This window comes from Salminus brasiliensis, chromosome 6, assembly GCF_030463535.1.
Source record: "Salminus brasiliensis chromosome 6, fSalBra1.hap2, whole genome shotgun sequence".
NCBI classification, from domain to species: Eukaryota; Metazoa; Chordata; class Actinopteri; order Characiformes; family Bryconidae; genus Salminus; species Salminus brasiliensis.
Window position 1 is genome coordinate 45600692 of NC_132883.1, and position 9378 is coordinate 45610069.

A 9378-nucleotide genomic window follows, 5' to 3' on the forward strand; every position below is an offset into this window, starting at 1 on the left:
CAGCTTTAGCACTGAGGAGGGGAGAGCGTGCTGAGACCTGTGCTGAGACCTGTGCTGAGACCTGTGCTGAGACGTGTGGGAGAGACCAGGCCCTTCTCCACGGGCGTAGTTTCAGTTTCAGGAGAGTGTGTGGTGGTGCGGGGTGCCCTTTCCAAAAACACATCATTAAGTTCATTATCTAGCGAACACTGAGAGTTTACATTATTCCTGACTCTGAGTTCACATACACAAGTTAGCTAGCGTAGCATTACGCCATCAACATCAGCTTCTCTATAATAACAGCTAATAGGAAAATTCTGAACATGCAAAAATGGGGGGACGTGATCACATGGGAAAAAACCTGAGATAAAGTTATTGCATTTTGAAAATGGAGAAAATGGTATGTAGGCAAATGTTAATGTGCAAAAATATGGGAAAATATTTTACCACATTGCCAATACCACTATAACTGTAGTTCTATAGCTCTAGTGTTATGAAGTGTTCTATATCACTAATGGATATCTGTAGTGTTATATATATATTAAGGGTTTCTTTAACTATAGTATTTGTTCAATATATCTCGTTTTAGTAATTTATTTCTCGAGGGTTTCTTTAACCGTAGTTTTAGTTCTGTAGAACTACAGTTATATATATCTCAGAAGGTTATATAGCCCCAGTGTTAGTTCTGTAGTTCTTGTATTAGTTATATAGCTCTACTGTTATCTCTAAAGTTCTATAGCTTTAGTGTTAGTTATATGTCTCTTGAGGGGTTCTATAGCTCTTCTGTTAGGTCTATAGCTCTAGCATTGGTTCTATAGCTCTAGTGTTATGAAGTGTTCTATAGCATTAGTGCTAGTTTTACAGCTGTTCTGTTAGTTCTGGTATTAGTTCTAATGCTGTCTCTGGTGTTCACTGTAAAAATGCAGGATCATATATTTAACCCTGTTGCCAATAATGTGGAAAATGTGGGGAAATGTTATGTTCATATGTGGACAAATTTAGGGTAATGAGATCACATGGAACATTGGTCACATGACATGTCATTAAAGGGATCTTGGGAAATGTTATTATGTAATTAAAAAAAAATTATGTGGGGGGGAAACCTGGAGGAATGTTATCACATGTGCAAGAATGTTATAAGATGTGGGGGGGGCATGTTACTCCCTGTGCAAAAATGTGTTAGCACGAGTGGAAAATCATGTGATCACATAGATGTGTCAACATGTGATTGAGTGAAAAGATGTAATTTACATGTTTGTAAAAATGTGATTGCAAAAGAAAAGCGTAAAAATAATCACATGTTGGAAAACTTGACCCTACGTATGTGATCACATGTCGTTTCATATCACTGAGCTGAGTGAATGTTACCATGGTGATAGCTTCCATCAAAAGCTGGTGATGATGATGAAGGTTTGCTCTGCAGCAGAGATTCCATTATTTTTAAAGAATGGGGAATCTGGAGGATCGTGGTTCTCCGAGGCCTCCTCGCTGCTGCAGCCCTGGTTCTGCTGGTTTGGAAGCATCAGCGAACCTGAGGGCTGGAAATAGAGCTGAACCCTGAAATAACTGGCTGCTGTGTGACGCTCACGAGCCTCAGAGGAGGCATTCTCTGCAGGAAAGTAGGTTATGGGCTCTTTGACTCACTTCTCCACGCCTCGACCTTCCTCTGGAGAACCTTGAGGATGAGATACGTTTCACCAATAAACCTGGATTAGAAAGTCTGCCATCTCTCGTGACATCAGTTCAGCTGCATCACGCTCAGTTTGACGCTTTATGATGCTCCTTAAAATCTCTAATCACATTTCAGTTCACAGTGTTTATATATGAAGCAGTTACTTATATATATTCCCTAGGGTTCTATAGCTCTAATGTTAGTTCTATAGCTCTAATAACGTCTGTTATGAGGCTCCTTAACTATAGTGTTAGTTCTATAGCTCTAGTGTTAGTTATATATCTATCAAGGGGCTCTATATCCCTAGAGTATATATCTAGTGTTCAGTATATATATATCCCAAAAGGCTCTATATCCCTAAAGTATATATCTAGTGTTAGTTAAATATAACTGGAAGGGTTCTTGAACCATATGTTTAGTTCTATAGAATTACAGTTATATATGTCTCAAAAGGTTATATAGCTCCAGTGTTAGTTCTGTAGGTCTCGTGTTAGTTATATAGCGCTAGTGTTATATCTACATTTCTATAGCTCTAGTGTTAGTTAGTGATTTATCTCTCAAGGGGCTCTATACCACTAATGTATATCTCTAGTGTTAGTTATATATCTCTCAAAAGGTTATATAGCCCCAGTGTTAGTTCTATAGCTCTAGTGTTAGTTAGTTATATCCTCTATATCCGTAATGTATATCTCTAGTGTTTATATATATATATATAGTTATTTAACTATAGTAACTTTAACTTTAACTATAGTATTTGTTCAATATATCTAATATTTCTATATCTAATTTTAGTAACCGTAGAGTTGGTTCTGTAGAACTACAGTTATATATCTCTCAGAAGGTTATATAGCCCCAGTGTTAGTTCTGGTATTAGTTCTAATGCTGTCTCTCTACTGATAGAGGTGGCTTAAATATTCCCCACATTATGTGTAGTGTAATATAGTGTGTGCTCGCTCTCTCGCTCTCTCTCTCTGTCAGTGTGACCCCGTGCTGAGTGTGTGTTAGATGGCAGTGCTGGAGTGTAGGGTGGTGTTCCTCACACAGGTTAATGAGGGGATTTGTGGTGTAAAAGGAAGAAGGTGGGTGGCTTTACTCCTGACTGACAGCTCTATCTAATGTGTGTATTAGCAAACCAGCAGGTATTTTACAGTTCACTGATCCACAGGTTCAGATCCACTCCAGAATCCAGTGTCTTTCAACAGACTGCAAATAAAAAACTTTTTTTTAAATATATAATCTTTTGATTTAATTATGTATAAATATTTAAATATAAATCATTCAATCCAGAAGAGTGGGCTTTGGCTGTGGAGCAGATATAATAAGTGATAAGTACAGTATTTACAGTGCATATATGGAAAAGCAGCCTGTTGTGGGTTTTCTGCCACTGCTGGTAGACCTGTATGACCGTCTGCTTCCATCCACCTGCAGATTCAGCTCCTTCCTTCACACTATGGTCTTTGGTCACGCACCAAATGCAGTCATTCCTTTTAGCCAATCATTAACATTAATATTAACACACCCCGAATCTATTTATTTTAGCCCCATCATCCTTGAGCAGCACCATCTGCAGGAGCCTGAAGTTAATACCACCCTAAAGGCATTGGGTGCTAGTGTTGTCTGGGGAGCGTGTGTACAGTGTGCTGCATTAGTGTAGGGTAAATAGTGAATAGTAAATAGTGATGTAGTCACAATACTGATGTTCTTTTAGACTGACCGTGAAGCTGAAGGACTGGACTACAGACCTGCACTGCTGTCTGACAGATGGAGCGGTCACTCTGATTCACTCTGAGTGCCGCAAGGTGGAAGTAAAATCACTCCATCTCTGCGAGAGGAGAGTGGGCCTCTGAATATTTGATGGTGAAGCGAGAGCGTCTCTGTTCTTCCCTCTGTTCGGATCTAAAAACCGCTTTTGGACGAATTCCAGAAGCTTTCAGGGAAGTTTTTACTGCTGCAGGAACCAGACAGCGGAAATCAATTACACACACACTCACACACACACACACACACACTCTCTTACACACACACACACACACACACACACTCACACACACACACACACACACACACACACACACACACTTTCTCTATCTGTCTGTGTCCTCACTCTATTTCTCTCTTGGTATATATATGCTCCTTAAAATCTCTAATCACATTTCAGTTCATAGTGTTTATATATGGAGCAGTTACTTATATATATTCCCTAGGGTTCTATAACTCTAATGTTAGTTATACGTCTGTTATGAGGCTCCTTAACTATAGTGTTAGTTCTATAGCTCTAGTGTTAGTTATATATCCCTCAAGGGGCTCTATATGTCCCTAGAGTATATATCTAGTGTTCATTAAATATCTCCCAAAAGGCTCTCTATCCCTAAAGTATATCTCTAGTGTTAGTTATATATCACTTGAAGGGGCTCTATATCCCTAAAGTATATCTCTAGTGTTAGTTATATATCACTTGAAGGGGCTCTCTATCCCTAAAGTATATCTCTAGTGTTAGTTATATATCACTTGAAGGGTTCTTTAACCGTAGTTTTTGTTCTATAGAACTACAGTTATATATCTCTCAAAAGGTTATATAGCTCCAGTGTTAGTTCTGTAGGTCTTGTGTTGGTTATATAGCTCTAGTGTTAGTTAGTGATATATGTCTCTAGGGGCTCTATAGCCCTAATATATGTCTCTAGTATTAGTATTAGTATTATTATATTATATTATATTATATTATATTATATATAGAACCAGACAGCGGAAATCAATTACACACATCGTTCTCTGAAATGATGGTGGAGGAGCTCCATCCAGTACTTTTGGATGGGATGAGTTGGGGAGTTGGAGAGGATGAGGTGTTGGGGTGGTGATCATCATCCAACATCCTGACCTCACAAACACCACTCTTGTTGCTAAACGCTATCTAGTAGAAAGTCTTCTTCTCTGGACAGTAGAGACAGTTACTCCAACAGAAGCAGGATCAGCTCTTAACCCTTAATTTCAGAAGAAGAATGAGCAGGTGTCCCAATACTTTTGTCTGTGTAGTTTACGTAATGTGTAGATCAGGCTGTGTTCAGTGTAAGCTGGGTTGATCCTGTTTGCTGTTATTGTGCTGGCGAATGAACGGGGGTGAAGGGGGGTGTGTGGGGGGAGGGAGGGGGTTTGGGGGGGGGCACAGAACAACACAAGGATAAAGAACGGGGTGGGGTGTGGGTGGGTGCTTTTCCATAATCGGGGCCCTTAAAACTTTAACAAGGTTCTTCACACTTGCACATTTCATGCAGAAAAATGCTTCCTGAGGAGCTCTACTCATTGTAAGGGTCCTTTAGAGAACCATAAGAACCAAAGAACCCCATTTGGCACCTTTACTTTGAAGGGTGTGCTGCTGAAGCTGAAGATCCAGCGTAAGGAGTGGCGTAATCTCTCTAAATGGGCTGCATGTACATGTTTGAGAGCAGGTCAGAAGCTCTGAGAGTGAGAGAGTGTTAAAGAGGGGCTGAGAGGACTTCTTTTCGGTTAATCCCGCCCTCCTTTCAGCTAATCACTCCAATCATCCTCCACAACACTTTGCCTCTCGCTGAGAGCCCTTATTTCAAGAGCTCCCTTGCTAAACACTGGACACGAGCTCAGTTACAGGGAAACGCTCATCTCAGCTGCAGAAGCTCCGCCCCTACATCGGTACGTTGACTCTCGGGTGTATACTGCGGGCTAAGATAACCACACCTACCCTAAACCTGCCTGATTATAGAGAGCCTGGTCGTTTATTGCTCCCTCACAGAAAGTTCTTCACCTAATGGTGATGAAGACGATGCCTGATGCCTGAGACACTGTTCTACCAGAGTTCTGAGAAGAGTTCGGCTCTAGAACCTGCTTTTAGAACCAGATCATTAAAATGGTGGAGGGATACATGCTGCAGGGTGTAGTGCAGCTACAGAAAGTAGTCCCTAAAGAGAACTGCATTAGTTCAGATTCTCTATTCACTATTTTACCCTCATCATCATCATCATCATCATCATTATGATGACTCGTGTAGCTTCACTGGTGGGTTTGGATAGGAAAAAAATTATGGGCTGTATCTGTGTTGAAGTCATGGCGACCAACGTCTGCTTCCATTCACCACCGCTGTGAAGAAACCGACTCTACTAAACTAAACTATTCTCAAACACTGAGCTTTGAGGGAACCTACCTCACTCAGGCCTGTACAGCACCTCTGCTCAGGGAAAACAGAGCCACACTTGCCTTTTAAAGCAGGACCAGGTGGTAAGTGACTTGTCTGGCCGAGGGACAGATGTGTCGAGGTGTTTGGCTGGGGCAGGCCGAGGCTGGCAGGCCGTCAGGACTTCAGAGAGAGCGCTCTGCTCCGTCTTCATTAGGAACAATAGCAGCACATCTGCTGGTGGCCTCAGAGACGAGCAGCTAATGAGGCTTCCGCAGCAGCTGCATTTAAATACACCAGTAATTAAAGCACTCGGGGTACGGGTGATGGTATAATGGGCTTGTGTTTGTGTGTGGGATGATTACATTACATACACTCGCACTGTCCCAGCGTCAAACCAGAGGGGTTTGATGGATGGCTGAGACTAAAGAACACACCCTGTAGGTCCATCACCTCAGTTCTGTAGCAGAACCATTGACTAAGCAATGCGTAAGTGATTGGACGGTTGCAGTCAGTCAGATCAGCAAGTGAACGGTCAGTTCTTGCAGGTGATGAAGGTGATGAAGCAGGACAAACAGACAAGCGTAAGAATCTGAGACACTTTGACAAGAACCAAATTGTGATGTTCTAGACAATGACTGGGTCAGAACATCTCCAGAACATCAGGAAGCAGGTCTTGTGGGGGGTGTTCCCTCCCGATATGCAGTGGTCAGTACCTACCCCACATATTGAGGTCATGTGTGGCTCAAGGCCTCATTGAAGCTCATGGAGGTCCCACCTTACAGGACTTGGCACCATACACCACAGGACACCTTCAGAGGTCTGACTCGTGGAGTCCATGCCTTGATGAGTCAGAGCTTTTTTAGAGAAACAAGGAGGATGTGAGGACCTACCCAGTATCAAGCAGGTGGTTTTAATGTTATGGCTGATCGAAAATGCTGTAAATGTCTGAACTGATAACGGTGACTCATCTAAAGCGTCGCATAATTAAATTAGTGAATGCCTGACAGGCTAATTAGCATCCTTGCATATATAATTAGACATATGCAATGCAGGTCAGGGAAGCCACTGGGGAGTAATGAGGACATGGTGAGGCTGTCACACAGCTGAGGCGACTGAGGGGGTCAAAGAGGTCACCTTCTGCCCGAAGCCCACCTGCCTTAAGGCCCAATCACAGTAGATTTCTGACAGCAACATCTTACAAAAGAGATTACATCCAGGAGAACCTCCCTAAAAAACAAACCACAGAAGAACAGAGGCCCACATGGAGAACCCGAGTCTGGATTGGATGGTTTAGGGATTGTTTTTACTTTAGCTGATTGCTAACTACGCTATAATAGGAGTCTTTTATTGGCAGTCTTCCAGCTCCACCTCGCTCACGCCTGTTGTGCTAGGAGGTGAAGCGAGGTGTGAAAAACCTCTCAATGTGTTTCTTCTGGGTCTGACGTCTCTGGACGGAGAGATCCACAGTGTTCTCCTAATGAAGACGAGGCGGGAGTGCATGTTCTCACCTGCGCTGAGAACAGGTTTGTCTCCTCTCTGCTTCACTGTCGAGAAATGCCGAGATCTCCTGCTGGCATGTGAGGAGGACGACATCTGAGGCATTTTCTTAACGGTTCTGCCTTTAAACTGGATCATCAGAACGTCTCTATCTACACAGGTGTCACGCTTCATTACCGCATGAATAACGATAAAGCTACAAAAATAAGGTCTTCAGGCATCTTAGGCGGAGTGATCCCACACGCTGTGCTGAGGTGAAAGTGGTTCCGGTTCCTCCAGCGTTCCTCAGCTCTGTGGAGAAGGTTCTGTTTGGGGTTCTAGACTAAAGTCTAAAGTCCCACCGTCTCCTAAACCTCATCCATCTACCAGCTAATGAAGATCTGGAGGAGCTCTGAGAGAGGAGCGGGTTTGGAGGCGTGTCTACAGGGCTACTGCTGTCTTTGGGAGGCGGTTAATCACAGGTGGAATTGGTCCACAAGTAGGTCTGTGAGTCAGTCTGCGAGTCGGTGCGTGAGTAAGTCGGCTAGTAAGTGCGTGAGTCAGTCTGCGAGGCAGCCCATGAGAGTCTGCCAGTTGGGCTGTGAAACGGTCTGAGAGTCGATCCGTAAGTCAGTCTGCAAGTTGGTGCATGAGTCAGTCTGTGAGACAGTCCTTGATTCAGTCTGTGAGTTGGTCCATGAGTTGGTCCGTGAGTCTGTCTGCAAGTCAGTCTGCGAACCGGTGCGTGAGTCAGTCTACGAGTCAGTGCGTGAGTCCATTTGCGAGTCGGTGAGTGAGTCAGTCTACGAGTCAGTGCGTGAGTCAGTCTGCGAGTTGGTGTGTGAGTCAGTCTACAAGTTGGTTCGTGAGTCAGTCTGCGAGTCGGTCCTTATTTTCAGTCTGCGAGCTGTTCCGTGAGTCAGTCTGCGAGTTGGTGTGTGAGTCAGTCTACAAGTTGGTTCGTGAGTCAGTCTGCGAGTCGGTCCTTATTTTCAGTCTGCGAGCTGTTCTGTGAGTCAGTCTGCGAGTTGGTGTGTTAGTCAGTCTACAAGTTGGTCCGTGAGTCAGTCTGTGAGTCGGTCCTTATTTTCAGTCTGCGAGCCGTTCCGTGAGTCAGTCTGCGAGTTGGTGTGTTAGTCAGTCTACAAGTTGGTCCGTGAGTCAGTCTGTGAGTCGGTCCTTATTTTCAGTCTGCGAGCCGTTCCGTGAGTCAGTCTGCGAGTCGGTGTGTTGGTCAGTCTGCGAGTTGGTCTATGGGTGAGTGCGTGAGACAGTCTGTGAGTCAGTCCCTGAGTCTGCCTGCGAGTCAGTCTACGTGTCAGTGCGTGAGTCAGTCTGCAGTAGGATGCTAATAAAGGCTGTTTTACTTCTTTTTGATTCAGTGAAAGAGTGCTCCTGTTTGGCTGAGGCTTGACTTCTGAGCATTCGCTAACAAAGAGGGCAGATGCTCAGCCAGCAGCGGCCTCTAATGAGCCTCCCCTCTCCACAGTGTACTCCTGAAGGGCAAAGAGCCCATTATAGCCCTTGTTTAAACACACACACACACTCACACACACACACACACTCGCACACACACTCATATCCCAGGCTGGGAGCGATTAGGCCTCTAGAGTAGCGCGCCCGCCCAGAGCTGCCCTGTAAAATTTATTTTCCCCATATGCTCAAATTATAAGCAGCACATATCGATTTCTCCACAAAAACAACCATAAAAGATCTGTATGAGTCTTTAGAGCAGGATGGGTTTCTGAAGTCTTCAGTTTCAGGACAAGGCTATGTATACTAAATGGACAAAAGTATTGGGACACCTGCTCATTTGCTGTGTCTTCTGAAATCAAGGGTATTAAAAGAGCTGATTCTGCTTCTGTTGGAGTAACTGTCTCTACTGTCCAGAGAAGAAGACTTTCTACTAGATTCTGGAGGAAGAGCATTGCTGTGAGGATTTGATTGCATTCAGTGACATGAGGTTTAGGATGTTGGATGATGATCACCACCCCAACTTATTCTATCCAAAAAATACTGGATAGAGCTCCTCCACTACCATCATTCCAGAGAACACAGTTCCTCCACTGCTCCACAGCTCCTCAATGCTGGGGGGCTTTATACCCCT